The sequence below is a fragment of the Psammomys obesus genome, unplaced genomic scaffold (assembly GCF_907164565.1).
Source record: "Psammomys obesus unplaced genomic scaffold, mPsaObe1.curated_primary_1811, whole genome shotgun sequence".
Classification (NCBI taxonomy): domain Eukaryota; kingdom Metazoa; phylum Chordata; class Mammalia; order Rodentia; family Muridae; genus Psammomys; species Psammomys obesus.
The window spans coordinates 1,133,292-1,157,884 of NW_026596962.1; the positions used below are offsets into that span (position 1 = coordinate 1,133,292).

At 50.1% G+C, this 24,593-nt stretch overlaps 1 protein-coding gene across 7 annotated transcripts in view; it reads left to right on the forward strand.

Annotated features, from left to right (window-relative positions):
- The first annotated feature begins 161 nt into the window (after window positions 1-161).
- Window positions 162-24,593, forward strand: part of Znf516 (zinc finger protein 516) — an 86,331-nt gene continuing 61,899 nt past the window's right edge. For 5 of the 7 annotated variants that reach the window (XM_055598753.1, XM_055598746.1, XM_055598751.1 and 2 more), the window contains exon 1: window positions 3,883-3,950. The gene's annotated coding sequence lies outside the window, so the exon portion shown is untranslated. Of the gene's footprint in view, window positions 206-3,882; window positions 3,951-4,190; window positions 4,217-24,593 lie in introns of those variants that run through there. The other 2 variants (XM_055598748.1, XM_055598749.1) reach the window with 2 other exon arrangements.

Here is a 24,593-nt window from a genome sequence, read left to right on the forward strand (position 1 = left end):
GGCGCGGCGCGCGGAGGGGGGCCAGGCGCGTGGCGGGTCCCGCGCGCCCTCGCGCGTCCCCCGCGCCCGGGCGCAGCTGGCGCGCTCGGTCTGGAGCAGCGCTCGGCTCCGCGCCGCGAGCGCTCGGCTTCACCTTCAGATGCGCGGGGCGTGCGCGTCCTCCTCCTCCTCCTCCTCCCGGGGCCGGCCGCCTCCCCCCGCCAAGGTAGGGGCCGTGGGGCGGGGGCGCGTCCTGGCCGGTTGGAGGGAGGATCGGCGACTGGCATGGCCGGGAGGGTCGGGACCCAAAACGTGCTCAGGACCCTGCGGGTGCCTCGTGGGGTGGGGGCGCGCTGGGCAGGGGGCGCGCCCTGTGGAAGGTCGCTGGCGCCAGGAGGGCGACTTGGCTTTCGGTGCTGGTAGTTACTCCGCTCTGCAATTCCAGGAGAGGCGAAGATGAAACTTCGGGCGGCGGGGCGAGCGCCCGGGAGGAGGCTTTTACCGCAGTGAAGGGGCGGGGTGGGGGCCGGGGTGGGAGCGCGGAAGAGGCTCTGGCTTTGTACACTTCGTCAAAGGCGACGCGGGAGGAGGGGAGCTCGGATGCGCTCTCATCCATTAGGAGACAAAGAGCAAATTGCCTTACTTTAAAGTAAAACGCTCTGGCTAATGAAGGTGGGTGATGGGCGGCGGGGCTGGAGGAGCCGTTTCAATTATTAAGGGTTTGGCGGAGGGGATCGATGCCTGTGGGCACGGAGCTGCTGCCGAGGGGACGTGTTCGTGTGTTTGTGTTTGGTGGAGGGTGTTCGCACTGTCCCCTCCCGGAGCTCCTGCCCGTCAGCAGGGAGATCCGAGTGACCCCAACACTGAAGAAGTGGGCTCTCGGGAAAGGGAAGTTCTCATAGGGGTGGGGGCGGGGGCGCGGTTCTGGAAGTGACTTGGAGTGGGGTGGGGAGGAGATCCCTGCGCGGCGGGACTCCACGCAATTGCGGTTTGCCTTGCTGGGCGCAGAGTGGGGGCGGGGGGGACTTACTGATAGCCAATGTAAATGTGTATATGTGTAAACACACATACACACGAATTACACCCTGTGAGCGAAAGAGAAGAACTCAGTGGGATGTATGCTGCGGGGGTGGGGTAGGGTTTGGAACGGCGCCTCCTCTGCCATTTCCAGGGAGAACATACCAAATAGTTAAGATCAGTATTCAGATTAAACCACCTCGTCAAGTTTTAGAGAAACTTTGTCTGAATAAGTTTGTCAGAAGCCAGGCCAGCGGGGTCCTCGGGCCAGCGGTCCAGGGAGGAAGACCCGCGTGCCAGGACTCTCAGGCTTTGTGAGCCGGGAAACCAGTAGATCCCTGCAATTAGGACTGCAGAGAAGCAGCCTTTTACCCGAAAAATGTGGGTCTGTAAGTCAGCCGCATCCATCACCAGCGTTAACAAGCGGCCGCCCAGCCCAGTCCACCAGCCCCCAGCTCCCGGGCTGTGTGTGCAGCTAACTCCCTGCCTGGCTTGCTGGTGAAGAGTCCCTTGGCTTCCGGGTGAGCACACATCAACTTGCTCGGCCCTCCTCTTTAAATATATTCATTCGGTGTCTTATTTAATCCAGATGCACAAAAAGCCATTTACTGCTGCATTGTTGGTTTACATTTTTTTTTTTTTTTTGAAAAGGCGACTGGTGTAACCTGTGGAATTTGAAATGCAAATAAAAGCCTGTGGGAGTTGAGGCAGAACAAATCGGCACTTATAAATTAAAAAGATTTAATGTCTTTGAAATCATTGCAGGAGGAAAAAAAAAAACTGGAGGGGAGTGCTAACCCCCCCCCCCCCAGAGTGGATTGTGACGTCAGGTCTTTTTGGAATAGATGTTATTTTTAAGGTCCTGAAGCCCGGGTATGTGAAGTGCTTGACAGGAAAAACAGATTACAAGATTAACATCTGTTAACATGATCGTTTATCTCCAGCCAAAAATAGGTCAGTTCTTTCTTAAGGAAACATGCTTGCTTCAGCATGCTTAAATAATAAAATAACGACTCTAAAAATTAGGGACGAACATTGGCTATAATATGACACCTGAGAACATTTTAAAATTATTAAATCACTCAACGGCCAAAGTCCTTTTTGGGGTGTTGAGAACAACTCTACCCTGAGTCTACTCGCCCCAGTGACTCCCCCTCCGTCTTCCTCGGGGCTCCCTGCTCCCGCTGCCCGTTTTCCTTTTCGTCCATTGTGGAAGTAAAGGATTTATTTAAATGGAATCCTCTGACTCGGGCCTCGTTAGGGAGACTAACTGCATAGATGGCTAACTTTCAGAGCTCTGCCGTTGTTTTACCATTAAATGGAACGCCAGGGAGGGGAGAGAGAGAGAAAAAAGAAACTGCCTTGCAATTTCTCCCTGCCCCCTGGGTGTGAGTGACGGCTGGGTCGGCCAATCCGCAGCAGCTTTCTCTATCCCGGAGGTAATTTGGGGTGTGTGTGTGTGTGTGTGTGTGTGTGTGTGTGTGTGTGTATGGGAGCGCGCGTCGCGCGCGCCCGCGCCCGTGTGTCGGCACAGTGCGGCCAGCCGCGCGCATCCGCAGGCTCCCGCATTTGCACAGATGTGTGCTGTAGACGTGGACACGCTTTTATCCAAGTCTGTCCAGCTAGATGCGCACGCAGCAGGCCAAGTGGAGACCCTGCCCCCTCCCAGCGTCTTCCTGTGAAGACTGGGCAGTAGAGACACTTTCGGATTCAAGCCGAAACCCGCCGCTCGGGAAGGAGAGAGAAAAGACTGATAACACTTCTCGGCCATTGGGGACTCGGGAGCGGCTCCACCCGCCTGGTCCAGGCGCCGGTGGGGGTGCGCTGCAGCCGCTGGCCGGTGGCAAATGTGCAGAGGTTGTGGGTTGCTGAAAAAAGACGTTAAGTCCTTGTAAAAGTGAAGGGCGCCGTTCGTCTTCCAACTTCCAATTGCATTTTCTCACGGGGAGTGATACTTAGGCCATGGTAAATTCTGGAAGGCGAGCTGCTCTCGGAGAATGAAAGTTCTGGTGTTCGCCGGTCCTGCCAGCGCTGCGCCCTGGCTGCGTCCTCTCCGCACAATGGGTACATTCACGGGCAGGCTGTCCCGGGCCACCCCACGCCGCCTGCTGTCTGAATCCGCTGCACTCTTCTCAGGGACATCCCTAGCGACGGATGGGTGACTTAGTGCAACACTCACTTGGGGACTTGAACGCGCTGGACCTGGCCGCCTAGTTCGTGTTTGGGGAGCTGGGTGGGCTGCCTCGCGATTCACGAGAGGCAGTGGGGATGATGCAGTGTTGGGCTAAATTCACGCCTGAGCCTCCCTCCCCTTGGCGGAGAGCCCTGCGGTGCCACAGACCTCGGAAGGCACAGTGTCCACACCCGGTGCGCAGTCTCTGGCTGCACCGAGGCCACCTCGAGGCTGCCCCCGCCCGAGATTTCCAACTCGGTCACTAGGTGTTGCCGGTCCGCGTGTGCCCTCCTACGCGGGCCGTATCCGCCCAACCGGATCGCCACCCCTCTCGGCCGGCCCTCGCTCCAATCTCGGCGAGCCCGCGGCTTGAGGAATGGGTATGTCGCTGCATTAAATCATTCCTATTTCTGTGTATCCCGGCGGCGCGGCGCCGCTGGGGGGGCGTGGGCCTGGGTGGCGGCGGAGGGGGAGCCGAGGGCGGGCGGGCGGGCGCGCGGGGGCGGGCCGCCACCTGCCCGCCCCGGAGGCGTGGCGTGCGCCCGGGGGCGGGACGCCCACCTGCCCGTCCCGGGGGCGGGGGCGGCGGCCCCGGGGGCGGGCGGGGGCGGGCCGTGGGCGGGGCGCCGGAGAGGAGGCCCCGCTCCGCCGCCCCCTCTCCTGGGCGCCCGCCCCCGCCCCCGTCATGTGGAGCGGACGTCACACGCCCGCACTGTAACCCAAGAAGTGAAAGAGACGCGGACCCGCGAGCCCAACTTCGCACCGTAACAAAGGCTGGGGGGTCCGTGCGGGCCGAGGGGCGCGGGCCGTGGGGGAGGGGCGCGGGGAGGGCGGGGAGGGGCGGCGGCGAACTCGCGGGACGGAGGCGTGGGCGGGCGTGGGCGGGAGGGGTGGCCCGGCCGGGCGGGGGCTCTGCGGAGGCGCGGCGGGGCTCGGCGGCCCAGCGCGGCGGCCAGGCCAGGTAATTGCTTTCTATTTTAAACTTCACTTTGTTCTGCCGGAGGTGGGTTGGGGGGTGGAGGCGTCCCCCCTCCGGGGGGCGCTTATGTAAGTGTCCACACCTGAGTCGGGCCCTGCTTCCCCGGGGGCGGATTTGGGGCGGGAGTGGCCGGTGGGTACGGAGGCTGCAGGGGGGGCGGGGGGCTCCCGTGGGCTACGCGGAGACCCAGCCGGTGTCTGCGTGGAGGAGAGGCCCCGAGAGCGCGTGGGTCCTTTCTAGAAGCCCAGATGTGCCCTTGGGCTGGGGCGGGCCTTCCAGGGTGTCCATTGAGTAACAAAGGACCGAGGGCTTGGACCTCGGGTCCACTCGCGGTGCCCACTTAACCAGCAAGTCTCGGAAGGAACTTCAGACGGCGTCTTAATTAAAGGTACAGGAGAAAGTCACGTCCCGGTGAACCTACCATTAAGTCTTGAATGTTGATTAAATATAATTTAAAAATTGATGTGCGTTGCCCGCCGTAGAAGCAGAGTATAGAGGATCTTTCCAGATTACGTTTCAAACCTCCCTATTAATATGGTTGGAGTATTTCGGTTTAGGAATGTGTTACTTTAAGGAACAAGGCATGCCTGCTGTTTGACATGATATTCGCTACTGCTCTGTACACAAGAGCCCATTTTTATCACTCCTTCATTTTCTCTTGCATTCTTCAGTTGTTGAGTCAAAGTAGCTCTTTTTGTTTTTTTGTTTTTTTAAACACAGACCGGCAAGAATTAAATATACCACAATACATGTTCTGCATGAATCTGAGGGTCCCTTTCCCTTCCCCCTCCCCCCCAAAAAAACAAAAAAACTGGAGATGGAGTTGAGCTGCTCTCGTGTCAGGGCTATGAGTTGGGTCACTGGAGGGGACAGCCTTAGTTCCAGGAGAGTGACCCCATAGCCATCTGGAATGGGCTCTGGGATAAGCTGAGCTCAGGAAGAGGCTCACAACTGTTTTGATAATCAAATTAAAATCCTGATGTGTTAAGATAAATACATGTCTAATATTTTTTTAGTTCGTTGGGAGAACTTTGTTTTCTTACACTTGCTAATATGGAAGCCTCCGGAGTACATTAGCATTCTAAAACAGCAGCCACCCAGTGGATCTGTAATAAAGCTAGCTAGAGGAGTGGGCAAGCCTTTCCGAAGGAAACAAAACAGCCCAGTGGCTAGCTCTGGCCGCTCACCGCTCCCTGCAGTGAGCAGAGAGAAGGGAATTTTCATTACTTGTGGTTCTGAGTTGTTAAAAACCTAATGTATGAAATCATCTTGGGGCCCCCAACTTTAACTTTGGTGTGTGTGACTGATACTAATTGCTGGTTTGTCCTCATGGTAGCTTGCCTCGGCAGCTTTTGAGCCTTGTTATTTGTAAACACCTTATAGAGGCAACTAAGGTACCTTTAAAAAATTCCCGGGGACGTTACAAATCTCTCTTACTCGTTAACTTCCCAGAGACACCGTGAAAGTGGATTGAGAGAAGACCCCTAAACGGGTCACACTGTGGCTTTACTTTCATAAATGAAAGTTTTAACTCCTCTTGCCTTAGCTGGTTCCTACCAGGAGATATTTGAGTTTTTATGAGTGGGGCATTTGATGTGATTAAGTTGAGCAGCAGTTGTGTGAAAGAGAAAAGGAGGTTCTTTAAGAATATTTTGAAGTGGGGACTACTCTAACAGATGGCTCCCAGTCTTCCAGTGGGGGAAGATGGCAGTGTACCCTGGCAACTTTAAGTGTTTAGTCATGGCTCCTTCTCGAAAAACCAGTCCAGGGCTTAAGGGGTTGTTGTAGGTTTCTGTGTATTCATACTCCAGGATATGTTTTGGCCTTATTCACAAGTTACCAGAAGGAATCTTTAAAAAAAGAATTTTGTGGGAGTGGCCTGGAGTGGGACTGGAGGTTGTGTGTAGAATTTCAGCGGCATTATACCTTAAGGCCATGGAAATCGGAGCCGAAATGTAAGCTGATTATGGCTGGGCAGTAGGGGAGGGAGCATGCCCGGCCTGAGTGCTTTCCTATTGTCACGCTGCTCCTTTAGAGGGTCGCCTGGTCAGCTCACTGTTTTGTTTCTTCCTCGACTTTCAATTTAGGAGAAAAGGACAGGTGTTAATTATGGCACTACAAGAAATAGTTTGCTTATACTATCACCAGGTTCACAACCAAAGCAAACATGGCTGTTACTTAAGTGCAGGGGCCATATCAGTTTTCAGTTCTTTTTTTTTTTTTTTTTTTTTTTTCTGCTGGCCATATTTATCTCGAACAGTCCAAATTTTCCTTGGTGGTGCACGTGGATTTGTTCATAATTAATAGAACTCATGGAAGAAAAGAGAAACTTTAGGTAGGTATTTGCTGTATAAACTTTTGAACCTGGGGATATCATTACTTCCTCAAAAGCAGCTTACCCAGTGTTTCTGTGTTTCCGTGCTTGGGAAAAGCTATTCTGATGTACCCCTTTTTAAAAATGCATCTCTTTGTTAGCGCCCTCCCCCGCCCCCCAAAGTTCTGGAAAGAGCCGGGAAATCCCCTACACCCCATCTTCCTGAGCATGCACCCTAGGAGCTGTGTTGTGAGTCCACCGGAGTTTTGCTTGGTGGTTCACTAGCTTCTCCAGGCTGCTTACAATTCGGCACCTTTGACCTTAGCTTCCAGAATTATTCACGTGGAAGCTTGCGGGACTAATTTCATTACTCCGTAGCTGGCAGGGCAGGCGAGCGACCCCTCTGGTGCTGCTTGGAACTGCATCTCCTCAGGAGCTGCGTTTTCCCAGCAAGCCCAGCTTCAGGATGTGGGGCTGTTGTGAAGCCTGAGGAAGGAAGGAGGGGCTTTTGGAATCCGAAGCTGTGCACGCCCCTGGCTGAGAGGAACGTGGAGATGCTGGGAGGAAGTTGTGAATGTGGACCCTGGGGATGCTCGGGGCCGTGGGTAGGGTTTGACTCTATAGTCTGCTTTGCTGCGACTGCTGTGGCCTTCACTGTGGGGCCCTGATCCCAGCCTTTGCACCAGACTGCCTGGAGTTCGTGGCAACCACCTGTTCAGGGTTTAGGGTATCAGGGAGCATATGAGGGGCAGCACCTGCCATGTTCAGGCCCTGGCTCCCGTCCGCCCTTCTTCCACCAGCAGGGAGTTTTGCGGCAGTGGGAGGTAGGACCCTTTTTCCCTCTGCTTGGGGAAGAGACACACAGAGAGATACACACAGAGAGGGTGTGCTTGCCCTTCCCCTCCTCTCCTGCCCAGGAGGGCAGGCAGGAGTCTTCTTGTCATTGGAAGCCTGCTATGATTATTTCAGAGTTTCCAAGAATTTTTGAAAATTACCAGAAACCCATTTTAAGAAAGGAATCCTACCTAGTGTTTCTACTTATGGTAATTATTAATAAAATTAACCTTATGGAAGGAAGAGTGAAGGGAGACATTGACTGAATTTGGAATGTTTATCTGGGTCTTAAAAAACCTGTCTACTTTAAAGCTTATTTCGAGGAGACACACTTCGGGCATTTGACTGCATTCCTGGGTCTGTAAGCGTCCTGGCCTGTCGTTCAGGGTAAATGAGGTATATTTCTGAAGGACTGGTAAAAACTGGCAGTTGTAACTGCACGCCCTGCCTTCTTTATCCCCTGCATTTGCCTGCACGTGACCCTGGCAGCTGTGGCCTTCCCTGCCAGATTGAAAGCTGTCCCATGCACAACACATTGGAATTGTCAAGAAGTATAATTTTGTGCCCCAAACATGCCTTAAAAGTAGTTTCTCAGGAAAGATCTGGTGTTTAATCTTCAGCCCAAATGGTCCTGGAAATTACTAAGCAGAGTAATTAGAACTAAAGCTATTTTTAGAAAGCAAACATATAAATATATGTCAAGTAATGAGTAAGACGCAAAACTGGAGAACAGGGAAAAGCTAATCTGGAAGTCAGTTTCATCAGACACATCTCTCTGCTCTAGGATGTGTTCCTTCTGGGAGATTGTTTTTCTCTCCGTGTTTGTTTTGAGTCAGGAATTTAATGACATCGCTCCAGTTCGCACTCTTGCCATACACAATCTGAAATGGTGGCGTTCTGACTGTCTCCCTGGCAGTGGGAGGAGGTAGGCCCATGTCGTACTGTTTTATTTCCAGGCATGGTTGAGCAGGTGTTTTACTCCTTCAGAACAGGTAGGCTTGTCTTTGGCTGCCCCTCACACCCTGGGGACCTGCTGATGCCTCCTGCACACAGCTGGCTGCCCTCCTGCTCGGTTAGGCGATGCTTAGAGATTGCAATCTGCTGTTAGCTTTGGGACCTAGAGGGAGACTCAGAAATGGAGGTGCTCTGATGAACCCAGATTTTTTTGTTAGTGGCCAGGCAGTAAGGTACCCTTCCCCCTCCACCCCCAGCATTCCTAGTACTTCAGAAATCCCTCTAATCAGCTCCGCCTCCTCCCATGTGAAAGGGTAAGGGACAATTTGTTGAGGAATTTTTGTCCTTTGTTTCAGCAAAGGGCAACATGTGTGTTTCTTTGCCATATGGTTCTGTTTAACCTATATTGCATGAGCTGACTAGAGCTGTGCTGGACATTGATTTATTTTGGCATTCGAGAATGTTCTTTGAAATTGAGTAGTCAGTGATGCATTGGAAGTTGTGCCCAGAGGTGGCTGTGGCTTTAGCAGCTTCTTCAGCTGGTATTTATGAGTGGTGAGCAAGGCTTGTGTTTATGGGAAATAGTTTGCCATTATGTATTGTGTGATTATGTGAATTCAGGAAAATCCAGAGTTAGAAAGAGTTAGAATGGTAAAGACTTTTTCTTGGGAGCAAGGCTGAAGATCCTGCTGGTCAGAAAAAGAATGTTTATACTTCAGTTCCCTATTATCCCTGTGATTTTTAACCTAGAGCTAAAAATGTGTTACCCTCCCCTTCGCTACTCTTAAGGGCTTAGCTTCTCCCAGTCCCTGGAGGAGGAGGAATAAGGGCTGTTTTAGTCACAGCTTCCTGGTCTTCGTGATGATTTCATAGATACAGAGGTTCCTGGTTTTACTAAAGTTCTGAGCTGTTGTGGAATTATCTACACACATTGTTGATTTTTTTGTGTGTGTGACAGTTTTGTTTGCACCCTGGGGATTTTTTGTTAGACTGCATTTAATTCACAAGGGTAGGTTTTCATGCTGAGGTCCAGGAGGGGGTGTCACCATGCCCTGTCATACTGACCTCCTCCATTCCTGAGGGATGTGTGTGGCTGTGGCCCCCGTGCCTCTGGACTCTGCTGTCTTTTCAGATGGCCTCATTAGCCTTCGTCTTCCTGATTTTCCTGTTTGAAGGAAAGAAGTAAACAAACAAGCTTAGTGATATGTGTGTCCGCAGCCGTGTTCTGTGAACTCTGAGGCCGAGCACTGCCCAGAGTTTGAACAGTGGAACTGTGCCTTGCCTTGCACATGAATTTCACTGAGAGGCTCAGGGATGCAGTGTTTGGCACCAGCGTGGGAAAACACCATCATTCATTGGTAATTATATTTTCCCAGGTTGAGATGGATTGTTCTAACCGTAATAGTACTTAACCATGTCCTTAGCATGACGTCAGTGTTCTTTGTTGGAGAAGTCCTGGGCGTGAGGCCACAGTGGTCATTGGGAAGAGAACTGCACGTAACCCAGGCACCAGTTGTCTTCCTTTTCGCAGAAATGACTTTTTACTTTAAAAAATAATTAAGAGGTGAGAAAGATGGTCTCGTTCCTAAAACTGACAGTAAGTGGTTTCCCGTTGTGTGCACACTCACCATAGCAACACAAACTTGGGGCCGGTTTCAGAGAATCATGGGATTAGTGGTAGGATTAAAATTAGCCTCAGTAAACTGCCCTGGTGACAGAAAAGCACAGTATGTTAATGGTTTTACTGGTAGATGGGTTTATCGCTTGTCTTCTGGGCTGGTAGAAGATTATAGGCTGTCCTTCGTGTCAGCGGAGGAAGTGCTTGGAGTTTCATTGGAATTTGGGATCTCACTGTGCAGCGCGTGTTTCTGTTGCACAAACAGGGGCCTCTGGAACCTGTGGTGTAGCCCTTCAGTCCTGTGGTCTGGGAGCACGGTCACCCGGTTTAGAAAGTTCGCTAGGTCTTTTGGCTCAGAGAGGCTTCCTTAGATGCTCACACGGGGTGGGTTGTAGTTAGTCCTTCTGCAGCTCAGAGGATGGAAGGTGAATGTCTTGCCACTGAGTTGTGCTTCAGTTCGCCCTGTAGTGAGTTACCAACTATGCAGGCTAGTGTGACTTCGGTGTGGCCTCGCTTTTCTCCTTTTCTTTTCTCTCCTTCCCTCTCTCCCTCCTTCCTTCCCATCATTACTGTTTTGTTTTGAGACTAGGCCTCACTATGTACAAGCATAGTGCTTTTAAGATCATTTGCGTTGCTTTGTGTTATTTCTGTTTGGACTTTACTGTATTTAGGTGGCTGAGAGGTGACTTTTGGGTGAACATGGGTTTCCATAGGTGCTGAAATGCAGGAAAATCTGGTCACTCTGCCAAGGCCACAGATGGGGTGGGGCTTGGCCTGGGTGCTTAGCACCAGGTTGCTTTTCTTTCCAGGATATTGGCACTGAACACTCTGAGCTAGGAGAGCTCAAAGTCTGCCTAGAGGCAGCTAAGTAGTCTGCTGAGTCAGCACCGAGCTGGCAAATGATCAGTTACTAAGCAGGGTTGGTAGAGAGCCCCTCAGCTCACCTGTGGCGCTTAGTGCTCGCTCCACACAGTAAAAAAGTGTTGAGTCAATGTTTGCATCTCCACAGAGAAGTGTTTGTGTAAGATCTGGGCCAGCTGTCACCCTCTGAAGCCACTGCAGCCTGCAGTCCAGGAGGAAGCAGAAAGCCCGGCATCCCAGCCAGCTCTCAGCATAGTTTCCAGGCCGGCTCTGTGGGCAAAGGCATAGGTTTTTCAAGGAAATGCAGTGGTAGCTATCAATACCACTAGCTCTGTGTGTGTGTGTGTGTGTGTTTGTGTGTGTTCAGGTGAGTGTGTACACACGTGCATTCAGGTATTTGTGAACGTTGAGCTCATTGATTAGGTGAGCCAGGCTGTTCACTCAGCTCCAAGAATCTGTCTGTGTCCGTCTACCAAGCATTGGGGTTGTAAACATGAACAGTTGTGCCCAGTTTTTATGTAGGTGTTCAGGATCTGAACTCGGGTCCTCATGTGTATGGCAAGCACTTTACCAGCTGTGCCATCTCCAGGCCTCATTTCCCACCAGCACTGAGATAAAACCCTGGGCTCCTTTCATTCGTTAAAGCTCTGGGCTGATGTGTATTTCCAGCTAGAAACATCATATCTTGTAAGAGCAAGTTATTGGCGTGAAAATCTAGCAAATGGAGTCAGAGGATTAGGGGAGGAGTCAATAGCCATTCTTTTGTACAGCTACAGCCCTGTGACCCAAGCCACGAGCCAGGGACAGTCATAGCTGGTGTCCTCAGGTAGGGAACAGGTGAACAGGGCATGAAGGCGTCAGCAAAGAGGTCTGGGTGGGGGCCAGCTGGCAAGGCATGCACCAGGGCTGGCATGGATGGAGAGCTACACACAAGTAAGGTAGCAGGACCAGAGACATGTGACAGGACGGAGCAGAGGCCAGATGGTACTTAAGCCGAGTGACCAGCATTCTAGCCCACTTCACTGGAGGGTCTTTGTCCTGTGTGCCTGGGGATGGCCGGGTGGGCCGCCTGTGACCATGAATGACTTTTCCTCACTCCTAGTCATCACTCCTCAGTCCTCCATAGGCCAGAGCTGGTTAGTGTCCTATTGCTAAAGAAGCACAAAACCTGACCTTTTCTGTGGGGTTACTCCAAGCAGACACAGACAGCCATTCTAGGTTTTCTCTGGAAGGAGAACAGATGTCTAGGTTGACTCCAAACTCAGGGCAATGATTGATGTCTGAAGAGGATGGTGTTTCATTGTCTGCCTGAAGCTATGTACTTAGCAGTTTTATCATGTATTTAACTGTGTGTGTGTTTGTGTGGGTATGTGTGTGTGGTTGAGGGTGCCGATGGAAGCCAGAAGATGGTGTTGGAACCCCTGAGTTGGAGTGACAGGTGGTTATGAGCCACCTGACAAAAACTGGGGATTGAACTTGGGTCCTCTAAAAGAGCAGCAAGTACTCTTAACTGCTGGGCTGTCTCTCCAGACTGCTTGTTTGTTTGTTTGTTTGTTTGTTTGTATGGAGGTCAGAGGACAACTTGCAGGAAATAGTACTTGGGTCCTGGGGACCAACTTTGGCAAACACATTTACCTCCTGAGCCATTTTGCTGGCCTTACATTGGATAATTTTGCTAACTTCCTAAGAACGTCTCAAAATATGTTATGGCCATTGTCAGCTGAGAGCAGCCTTAGTGTCACTCCAGGGTGCTTCTTCCTGTAGGTGCTGGCTGAGAGAGTTGTGGGCTCCGCTGGGTTTCTGGTGATTGAAATCACATTATTTTTACATTGGTGTTATCAGTTTTTTTTTTTGTTTGTTTGTTTATATCTGTTGCCATTAACGGTTGAGACCACTTAAGATCACACATTCAATGTCATAAAACACAAATAAGATGCAGGCCATGGAGTAATGAATTGGTCATGATGGTGGGAAATGAAGGTCACACATGCAGACCTCAAGACTCCCTCCAGGGGGACATGCAAGCCAGAATTTGGGATCAGAGCTTTCTGGCAACCAAAATAAGAAGCACAACATGATGATTTATATGTTGCATTAACTGTTCTGGAAACCCACATTGGTTCTTCCTGGAGAGAGCGTTCTGTTCCAGTGTGGCACAGGACACTCTCATGTAGGCTCTGATGCTGTTTATTTGTACAGACTCTGCTGCTCCGTGGCCGCGTCAAGGCAGATGCATAGAGGTTTTCCAAGGTAGTTCCTTCTGGCTACTTAAAAAAGCGGAGGTCAGAACAAAATACAGTGCCTTACTATATACAGTGCTGCTGACTACTTACTGACTGTGTGTTCCAAGACTAGTGTGGGCCACGGCACATGCGTGGAGGTCAGAGATCAAATTTGGGGAGCCGGTTTTCCCCTTTCACCATGTGGGCCCTGGGGATTGAACTCGGGTCAGCAGACTTTGTGGCAAGCACCTTGCTGGCTGAGTTTTCCTGCTGGCCCTCTTACTAATTATTTATTACACACTTAAATCGATCGAAGCCTGGATAACCTGTCCCCCAGATGCGTCTGTGTCCTTTCATGGACCTGTCATCAGGTGGCTGCTCTGAACAAGCCACTGCTGTGTGCTGCTTGTGTATTATTTGATATTCAGAACAGCCCTGGGAAGTTGGCAGTCATTTCTGCCTTTTTTCCCACGGAGACATGGAAACTAGAACCCTTAATGAAGCTCATAGCTGGCTTCTCTGGGTAGGTGACCTCTTTGGGCAGATGCCCTTGGTTTGTGACCCCTTGCCCCCAAGCCTGTTGAAATTATTATAGAATTGATTTCCATCTTGGTCTGAGCCATTTGAAATAGGAGCACTTTGGGAGTTATAGTTCACACCCCATTCCTACAGGTGAATTCTCCACAGGAGTCTGGAGACACTCAGAGTCTGGCTGGTGGTCACGTCCTCTATGTCCTCAGTCCTATACAGGTTGTTCCTAAAATAAGCATGAGCCTTGAGTAGCTACCAGCAATGAGGACCTGGGGGGCTCTAGCCATCTGGGGCCCTTGGTTGAGCCTATGTCCTTCTGTCCTAGCGGCCTCATACCCCAGGTGGTTGATAGGAAGCTTTGAAATTCATTCCCCCTCATGGGACTCCTCCCTCCAGTCTGTAGGCGCTCATCACTTTCCCTCCCTCCCTCCTCTGCCTTCCTCCCTCCTTTTCATTCTTTGTGTGTGAGCACGTGCGTTGGTGTGGTGTGTGTGTGTGTGTGTGTGTGTGTGTGTGTGTGTGTGTGTGTATGTATGTATGTGCGTGCGAGTGCGTGTGTTGTATGTCTTTCACTGAACCTGAAGCTAGGCTGGAGAGTCCCATTGATCCTTTTGTCTTCATTGCCCACGCAGGGTATTGGGGTTACAGGCACGGGTGGCCATGCCTTGATTTTCTTTTCTTTTTTACACATGTTAGGAGTTTGAACTTGGGTCCTTATGCTTTCTTTCCAAGCAAGCGCATGCTTAGCCACTGAGCCATCTCCCCAGCTCAGCACATGTTTTCTAGAGAGGCCTTTTGGGCCAGGGGAAGATGTCTCTGTTTTCTTGGCCTTGGGGCTCCAACACTGTAGAGCCCATGTCTACCATAAAGAAGCCCTTTGCTGTGGATGCTTGAGATTTGGATTTCATATAATTTGATGTGTCACACAATATTGCTTTGCTATCTTTTCCCCCAACCATCAGACATGTCAAAGCTGTTCTTAGGCCAGAGGCTATTTAGAAGTAGGCCTCAGAGTTTGGTCAGCTTGGTTGCTCTCTGTGGACAGCTTGCTACTCATTAAGATAGAATGCTAATAATCACACTGAAAGAGAAGTGGGTAAAATTAATGATTTTTTAAAAAAAATTAATGTATTCAAAATGTTTCTTAAACATCTAAGTGAGGGCCTGGAAGACGGCTCAGTGGTAAGGGCTTCACTAAGCCTGTATTGGAGGAGCCTCAGCAGCCATTTGGTGGAAGGAGAGAATCAGTTTCTGTTGGTTGCTCTCATTATCGGAAGGGATGGTACAGATACCAGGGTGTCCCTGTTTGCTGGGAGGTGTTGTGTGTTCAACTGGGTGCCTGTGAGCTGTCCTTGAGTGCCCACCTCCCATGATCGGAGTGTTGTCTTCTGTGTTCAGAGACCCGGAAGTGCCCTGGATCTTCAGAGGGTTACCATGTACTAAGCTGCTAGATCGAGGAGTCCTCAGGGCGATCTTGCAGTTGGAAGTAAATTAGTTTTTATTGTATATGTTGCCTGAAGAAGGTATGGATCAGAGGTGGGCACGTGTTCTCTACCATCTAGTGACGACTTAGCACCCAGTTTAGTGCAAACTGTGTAAGGTGACTCAGGTACCATTCTTCACAGGTTTAAAGATGGTACTTAGCTGGCTGGTTAACCCAGTTGGTTAGCGTGTGGTGCTAATGAAATTGATACTTGTTTAAAAAGGTAGAGAAATGTGACCTCACTCAGTGGAGTAGATGCTATTTATACATTAAACTTGTTTCTTCATTATTTGCTGCAATTTTGAGACTCTCACACCACAAACACATTCAGAACACTGATAAGCGTTGTCTGGGCTAGAGGTAGACCAGATGGAAACCACAGCGAGGGTTCATCTTCTTCGTCATGAAACACTGTCCTGGTGGAAGATGAGCAGGCTCTCCCCCAGTCAGGGTCAGAAGAACTCAGCAGGGTTTTCCCCATTGGGGCCTGCCTCCTGGAAGCGTGGCTGTTGAATTTGAAGCTGGTATGCTCTTGATGGTAAAGTATGAGGTACGTTTGAGGGTTAGCTTAGGACATGCCCTGTGGGAGGCAGGAGGACCAGCGGACAGTCTTCTGTAGACGGGACACGGCACTGTCAGATTAATGGCAACAGCTGTGTCCAGGTAACAGTGTGCTGAGGAGGAGTCCTCTGGAGAGGACTGAGGCAGTTGGTCAGAGAGAACCGAGAACCGAGGCTTCCTGGGTGCCTGACTCCGGTGCTGGGGAGGAGCGTGCTAACGAAGCAGGGCTCTCCTCCTTCCTGTGGGGTTCCGAGTATTGTGTCATTACGCCTGAGCTGCTGGGAGGGAATGAAATAGAGAAATAGGGGGAAGGGAAGGGGCTTAGGAGGAAAAGGAGCAGAGAGTCATTTAGGAAGCACTGTGGGGCGGGTGCACACTCCTGCTGGCTCTTGGGGGCACTGAGCGAAACCTCTGGTGGTTTTCAGGCTCTCCGGTTTGGTTAATACAGTTTCATCCCATTTTCAAGGCAAAATGTGAGTTACTTCCTGGTTCTGGGACTGTGCCCTGTCCTTGGACTCTTTAGGTTACCAGTTCTTCACGCTTGTAAATGCAGATGTTCTGATCAGCAGGTTTATTATTTTGACCGAGGGCCAAGTTCTGTTCCTGGCTGTATCAATCCGTGCAGGGCTTGTTTTGATAAGTGGAATGCCGTTGAAAAGGCCTGGAGCTCTGTTCATTGTCTCCTAGAAGAGCGCTATCAGTGTTCAGAAAACTTGCTAGGTTTTTAAACATGAGACTGGCCTGTGCCCAGGTGGGGTCGCCAAGGCCAAGTGTCATGGAGGACAGAAAGTGCTGGTGGAGTCAATGCAAGTTCCTGTTTAAGGGAAGACCGTTTCCTGAGGGTCCTCGCTGGACAGTGGGTGGACTTTGTTTGGTTACTCCCTGGATTCCAAGATCCCCCAGTCTCTGTGACTTTAGGCATCATCCTGGGTTCTGGTCTTGAGAATGATTTAAATCTCCAGAGCCAGCCACCCCCTGTTGGCTGCACATCTGGGGGGCTCAAGAACTCAGGCTGTTTCTAAGCAGTCATGTGAAATTTACGGTTATTCAATTGCCGTAGGATCTGCTGGTCAGACGGGACGTCAGCATCATCATAAATTAAAGTGTTCTGATGATAACATCCCTTTCTTAGACAAACCCTGACTGGTTTTGGAGGATGAGTGGAAAATAGAGCTGTAGGCTTGCAGTTAATCACTCGGGGCAGAATTCTTTCATATCCATTTGAAAGGCACTTTGTTGAATACACTTTAAGATGTCTGCATTGGAGCTTAGAAAATGGGCTCTTGTCCTATTTTTGAGTGAAAGGAATTGTGCTAGCTGAGAGGGAGCAGGGCCATGTCCTCAGAAGGCTGCGATGTGGACTTTGTCTCTTCCATGTAATGTCTGTGCCTGGCACAAGGTGATTCCGATGCTGTTGTCTGGAGGAAGTCATTGAAGCTACATATGTGTTTTACTTGTTGAGGCAGACTGACTGATTGACAGCTGTACTCAAGGTCTTACTGCTTGAGGGCTTAGCCATAGACTTCACTTTGAAGACACACACAGAAGTACTCAGAGGTTAAGGTCGGTGAGGTTTGCAGGATGCAGGAGATGAGTGTTTGCCTGCATGTATGTGTGTGTACCTGCACATGGCCAGTGGACGCCATTGGCTCTCTTGGACCTGCGTTTACAGATGGTTGTGAGTCACCATGTGGGTGCTGGGAACTGAATCTGAGTCCTCCAAGAGCAGCAAATGTTTTCAAATGGTAAAACACCAGCCCCTCTTTTATTATTTAAAATTATCATTTCATGTGTAAGTATGGATGTTTTGACTACCTTTATGTCTGTGCATCATGTGTGTGCAGTACCCATGAAGACCAGAAGAGGGCATTGGATACCCTGGAACTGGAATTGCAGAACCTTGTGAGCCAATATGTGGGTCCTGGGAATTGAACTCAGATCCTCTGCAAGAACCACCAGTGTTCTTAACCACTAAGCCATCTCTCTAGCCCTCTAGCATCTGTTTTCGTAATTCAATTATAGTCAAATACTTGGGGTGTTAATGCTCCATGCCCAAATTAAGTGATTTTTTTTCTTGTCTTTTCTTTATTTGTTTGTTTTTTCGGTTTTTCGAGGCAGGGTTTCTCTGTGTAGCCCTGACTCTCCTGGAACTCACTCTGTAGACCAGGCTGGCCTTGAACTCAAAGATCCACCTTCTTTTGCCTCCCGAGTGCTGAATGATTTATTTTCAAGGTGTATATAAAATGTGTGTTATTGATGATAACAATGTCAGTATCTTTGTTGGATATTTATAAATTAAAGGGGAGATGGCATTTGGAGGAACAAATATTAGACATTGTCCAACATGGCTATAATTTTATGTAGCTCTATGTATTGGCTTCTGTAAACTCTGATGGGCATTTGACTATATTAGCATACTTAAGTATGAAAATTTTCCACATATGTTTTCAGTGTCACAAATTAAATTAGTGTCATGTTGTATGCGTTTTTCTACAACTACAGTTTTAAAATGAAGAAGTTCTCCCCACACACATTAGCGTGTACATGCACACATGTTGTGTGGCGTGTGCACGCACGTGTGTGTGCAGGTACATTTGCGTGCACAGCCAGAAGAGAGCATTAGGCGGCTCTTCTTCTGCATCGTTTTCCATCTTCTTGAGACAAAGTCTAACTGAGGTGACCAACTTGGCTGTCCGGCCAGCGAGCTCTGGGGGATCCGCCTTTCTCTGCTCTCCCCATACTGAGGGTACAGGCATTCCGTAGTCATTCATAGCTTTTATGTGGGTGCTGGGGATTTGAACTCAGGCACCTCTTGATTTCATAGCACATGCTGCTACCTGCTGAGATCTCCTCATTCTCTGGAACTGTTTGTAACATGAGAACATTTAAAGGCAGCATGGGTCACAGTCCTATGTGTTCACACCCACGTGAACATTCTCAGTGCCCTGTGTGTGAAGAGCACGGACTATTTGGGTGGCCTGGACCACAGGCATCCCACAGGGAGTGCTGTGCCCACCAGCCCCATGCCCGAGTTTGTTGTGTCTGTGGGTGGACAGACTCCCGCCTGTTGTCTCCAGGCTGTCTAGCATGCAGGGGACTTTTTGTGTATACACTTGTATGTTCCCCAAGGTGTGATGTTTGGAGCAAAGGGTCATTTAAATGGGTTGGTATCACCAGACTTCAAGACAAAGGCACTGTGGTGTGGTTCATGCCCTGTCAGAGAAGTCTGATAGCTTTCTCAGTGATGTTTTCTGTCTTTTAAATCTTGGCCAGCCTGAAATACCATTGCATTTGATGATGATAAGGATATCATTTTGTTTCTCTTGGAAATCTCCTGTTTGTTTATTTAGTCAGTATTTCTACCAACAATTGGGGATTTTTGCTTCACAAGAACTTGAGTAATAGCCATTTTCATACGTGTTCAGAGTATCTTTATGGAACACATTTAAATGTATTTTTGTATGTGTATTTGTGCATGAGTGTGTGCATATATATATATATATAGAGAGAGAGAGAGAGTCTGTGTGTGTGTGTGTGTGTGTGTGTGTGTGTACACGCCTGCCTGCAGAGGCCAGAAGAAGGCATCAAATCCTCTGGAGCTGGAGTTACAGGCGGTTGTGAATTTAGCAGTGTGTGTGCTGGGAACCCAACCTGGATTCCCTCCAAGAGTATAGTTTGTTCTTAGGTGCCGAACCCCTGTGCAGCCTCTGTTCTGTCCTTTGAGGCAGGAGCGCTCCAGCTCACAGTCCTCCTTCCTGCCCACCCCAGCTCTCATGCGGGTGTCACCATGGCCGCTGTACTCTCTTACTGCGAGGAGGCCGATAGACTCCCCCTCCTGCCTGTGTGCTCCCTTGGGGTCGTTAGGGTTAGTAGTTGATTTCAGTGGTCCACTTTACTTTTCTGTCTGCTCCATTGTTACGAAGTGTCCCTTGGTTTTCCTTTCTCTGTGGGTTATCCTTGGGTATTTATTTTGCTGTCTGCATCTGATGTCTAACCTGGGCCCCTAGCCTCCTCTGTAAGTATGGGAGTTGAGAAATGCTGTTTTGGGAGAACTGGTTGACTTTTTGCCCCAAGTGTGGGGAGCCCATGGGGGCCCCTGCTGGCTTCTGAGGTGTGGGGGCACCCCTGTACAGACTCTGGCGTTTGGTTGTTACGTGTTAGGTAGAGGAAACATGAGTGTCCTTCCAGGCCTTGTATTTCTCACTTTTGTTTTCTTAGCCATCCAGGTTTATGAGCGATTCACCACATTTCTTGGGTCTTTTCTCCCTGTTGCTGTTTCTGCGTGTTTGTGAGCGTGCGCCGAGTTTTATTCTCTTAGAGCAGTGGTGTCTTCACACTTCACAGTTGTATGATTTAGTTTGTGCTGTTTTGGAAACTAGGCATTAGGCATTAGCGCCCCCTCCCTCTCCCTTCAGTGGGAAACCAGGGCCTTGAGCCTGCAGACAAAGCTCTGCTCCAGGGCTGCTCTCCGGCCTGATTACACTCCAAAGGACATTGTAATTTTCACTGTTAGTTTTTGCTTTCTTGAGTATTTTTTTATCTACTATTTTTGTTGAACTGTTTAGAGGTCTTTAATTTTAGGAATGTCTTAGCACTTAATGCTATTGTGCATTGTTCTTTTGAGTTTATTTCACTTATTTCTAAAGCAGATTTACTTGACTGTTCCTTCATTCCTTTCCCTTTCTTTCCTTTTGGTAGGCTTCACTCCATAGTCTAGGCTGCCGTCTTCCTAACCACGCCTCCTTGAGTGACTATCCCCTTATTTTTATCAGTGTGTCTTGGTCAGAGTCACTTAGATGTTAGTGTCCACTGCCCCCTGTTTACACCTGTAACTGTGGAACCCTTGCCTGTGCCTGTTCACTCCTCACCTGTCAGATGACTCCTGCTGCTGCGGCCGAGTGTCCTCTGCTGCCCACGGGTCCTCACCTCCACACTGCTCTGTGGTCTCCTCTTGGTGGTGGCTGTCCTGTGGTCCTGTGGATTGGTGTTTTGTGCATTGTGTAGGTTTTGTTTGAGGAGTGTGGGGGTTGAGTGTCTGTTTCCTGGATGGTTAGGGGTGTTGGACTAGTTCTGGTTCTGCTCCCTCCTTTGTGACTACAGCAGGGATAGTTTTTTTTTTTTTTTTAATACCTTGAGCCTTTTATGATTTATCCTTTTTGTTTGGCCAGATTACTTTTTCCAATAGGCTTGCAGCTTCTGGAGTAGGGAATGGTTTTAAGTGGGATTCCAAGTGAGAGGAGATTGGCTGGAGCTCTGCAGAGGAAAGGAAGTGTGAGTCTGCTGGAGGCTCGAGGGGTGTCAGCACCCATGTCTGTTCATGTGTGTACACAGATGCCCATGGCAGTGCACTGTATTTCTCGTGAAGAACACTGCCAGCTTGGAAGGTGCATTCTGATCAGGAACCCTCAGGGAAGGCATGCAAAGGGAAAGGACTGGACATTAGTCAGTCAGTCTTACTTACCCTACGGAATCAGCCAGGCACAGACACAGACTTACAGGTAAGGCGCCTTGTGTCAGGACTCCCAGGTAGTAAGAAGTTGAGTGTGTCCAGCCAAGGGTAGTTGTTACATGTTAGCAAAAATCCAGTGGATTGGGGCTGGAGAGGTGGTTCAGTGGTTAAGAGCACTTGCTGCTCTTTTAGAGGACCTGGGTTTGGATCCAGAATCCACATCAGGTGGTTCACAACAGTCTGTGAGTCCAGCTCCAAAAACTCTGGCCACCTCTTGGCCTCCATGTGTGTCTGGACCCAACTGCACCCTGCCCCCATTAAAAAATGGATCTTTCTTGATTCTTTGTTATTTTTGTTTTTGCTTTGTTTTTGAGACAGGGTTTCTCTGTGTAGCCTTGGCTGTCCTGGAATTGCTTTGTAGACCAGGCTGGCCTCAGACTCACAGAGATCTGCCTGCCTCTGCCTCCCAGAGTACTAGTATTACAGGCCTGTGTCACTGCTCCCAGCAAAAAAGTATATCTTGAGAAGCAGTGATGAATTGGCTGTGCTGGTGCACGCCTGGAATCCTACCAATCTGTGAAGCAGACACAGGTGGGTCTCTGTGAGTTTGAGGCCAGCCTGGTCTACACAGTGAGTCAAGGACAGCTAAAGCTACACAGAGAAACCCTGTCTCCATCCCCCTCCCCCCAAAAAGAAGCAGTGATTAATAAGCTGCATCCATATTTAAAAATACGCTGTTTACTGGGTGATACCTTACAAATTTAGTTCATGCTTTAGTTCATGTAGATTCCTGGGGGAAGTATGTATAATAGAACTTTACATGAGATCAAGCATTTAAAATTCTTGTTTTATACTTTTATTGTGATAAATGTACAACTCAATGCCTGCTTTTAAAGTGGTTATGAGTATTGGTTATGAGATGAAGTGACTATGCCTGATTTCCAGGACAGTGGCTTCACTTTCAGGTTTCTAAGGTTTCTAATGGAAGAAGACAAAATTGGAAAATGAAGTTCCTACTTCATCCCAACATTGCATTACATTTTCAAAAATGCTGAAGAGTCCAGTAAGAAAATCAAAGTGTTTGTTTGTGGGGCTGTCCTGGACTAACTTTATAGACCAGGCTGGCCTCGAACTCACAGAGATGTGCCTCCTCTGCCTCCCACAGTACTGGGATTACAGATATGCACCACCACGTTGGGCAAGACCAAAGTTGCCCAAAGTTCCGCTCCTCTGAAAGTGAGTCCTTTTCTCATACCAGCCCAGTAGTTTCTCATTTTTTTCTTCTATTGAGAAAACACGCTTGTCTCCCCTCCCCCAGGCAGTAGTGGAAACTGTTACCAGGTTTTTAGTCATTTCAGAGGAGAAGGACAAGATTGTAGGTGTGAATTTGTGTGGCAGCTGTGTGTGGCAGCCCGCAGACCTGCACACCCCGCCATCTCCGCTGAAGCCCTGGGCTGATGAAAATGGAGCCGTGTGCTCTCTGCAGCCCCAGGAGGAGCAGCACAGCAGACACTTTAAGAAGTAGTAGTTTGGTGTAATTTTGGCCTGATGATTCACCCTGCTGTCAGTTCACTAATCTCACGTTTGTTGGGAAAAGGCAGAGAGTGTGTGCCAGGCAGCCAAGGTTAGCATGTTTGGTTCCACTCTGTTGGTGTGTGTGTTCGGGCAGTCAGAGCTGAGTGGGAGGGGCCTTCGTGACTTCCTCAGGATGGACGGATCACTCAGGAATGAGGGGAAGCTGAGCAGTGGGTGCCAGGGCTCTGCGGGAGTGCTGGCCCCTCAGCCCTAACTGTTGCTCCAGCACTGGTGTCACTGGGAGGTACACTGGGATACAGATGTGTGTCAGTGAGGGTGATGTGTATGACCCTCACAGAAAGGCTCCTTGAGGACTGGCCTGGGGCTTTCTGATTTGGTGAGGCCATCTGGCCAGTGAGCCTCCAGGACCCTTCTTTCCACTTTCCTGGTGCTGTACTGTCCCCTGGGGTCTTTGCTTATGAGGTCAACACTTCACAGATGGAGTTCTTCTCCGCACCCGAATTGTGTGGGTTACCTCACCTAGTGATCATAGACCTGTCCAGGCCACAAAGGATGGAGGGTACCGCTGTCTCTATCTGTACTTTTAAACAGATATAACCCCCACACTGCTGCACAGAAATCAGACATTGCCAGGTTCTTGACCTTTATGGCCCATTGGGTGATCTCCTAGGGTTCGTCTGCAGAGGGGTGGGGTGTGCAGCCAGGCCGCTCTGACTGGCATGTAGATCCGGTGCAGTCTCACAGGAGCCCCTGGGCTCGGGTAGCGAGTACCAGTTTGTGAGGCCGCTTGTGAGACTGAGCTTGCAAGCTGTGAGTAGAGGGTGGAGGCACTGAGCTCTGCTCTTCCTCCCTCATGCTTTGTGCTGGCTGCCGAGGGGGCAAGATGCATGCTGTTGCTTTCACCTGGAAGTGAATTTAAAAGAAACCAGGAAGCCGGTGTGCTGAACTGTGTATTGTCCTCTGTGAAACATGGCTGCACTCCTGCAGAGAGAAAGGCTGCTCAAGGCAGTATTTCCAGGTGGGGACTTTGAGGGGTTCTTCTGTCCTGTCTCCATCTGTCTTTCCCCATGATGACACGGAAGGGAGCAGGGAGTTCAGGCTGCCCTGGGTAGCACATCTCCCAGCTTCCCCTTCTGGTGAGCAGCTACATGTAGCATTTAGTAATGACCCGGGTAACCCCATGGGAAGCGGGGATGCTGGGAGTCCAGTCAGACAGGGATGCTGGCTTTTGTCCTGTCGTTGGGCCCATGTGGAGAAGTCCTTCGAGGCTATCCTGCACAGAGGCGCTCAGGGTCACTGGCGCCTTGTTTCGTATCCCAAAGGTCAGAGTGTCGGATATCCATCTCCCCGTTGCTCACTGTCCAGTGTTTGTGCGCAGTCTAGTTTGCCATGCCTGTCTGTTTGGGTGCTTTGCTTTTCTAGCTTCCCCTCTGCCCTGTAGCTAAGGTTACAGCCCTCTAGCATGGGTGGCCTTTGCTCCGCCTGTCCCTGAGTCCCTTTGCCAGACCTGGCTCCCATGTTAGTACTCAGCTGCCTGTCCTATGACGATATCCCTCATACAGCTCGTGTGCTTCCTGGGTTTGGGCTGGGGGCACGTGTACCACAGGGAAGGGTTTGCATATGGGTGTGTCTTAGCCAGCTAAGTCCTTGTAGCCCAAATTCTGGAGTCGTGTCCCTGCCTGTGAGTCCCCTTTCTACCTCACCCCTTATTTCCACAGCCGCTTTCTCGGGCCAGCTCACCCATCTGGAGATGGAGCTCCAGATCTGTCAGAGCGGGCCTCTCAGCCACCTTGGGCTGGGTGACACAGTAGTCTGTGCACCCTGTCTGGGCCTAGTTCCTATGCTCACACACTGGCAGCGTGGTAGGACTGAATTTAAGGAAGGCACGCAGGCTGACTGGGATATGTTGGTAGTATGTTTATTTTGACAGGCCTGAGTTGGGGACCAGGGCATCACCAAGCACCCTGTGCCTGAGGCCCATCCCAGCTGCGTGTTTAAAGCAGCTCGACGCGTGGTGCTGGCAGTGTATTTTAGGTGCAGCTTTTGAGGCGGCCTTCATTCAGGTGGTGCACAGAAGGGCCC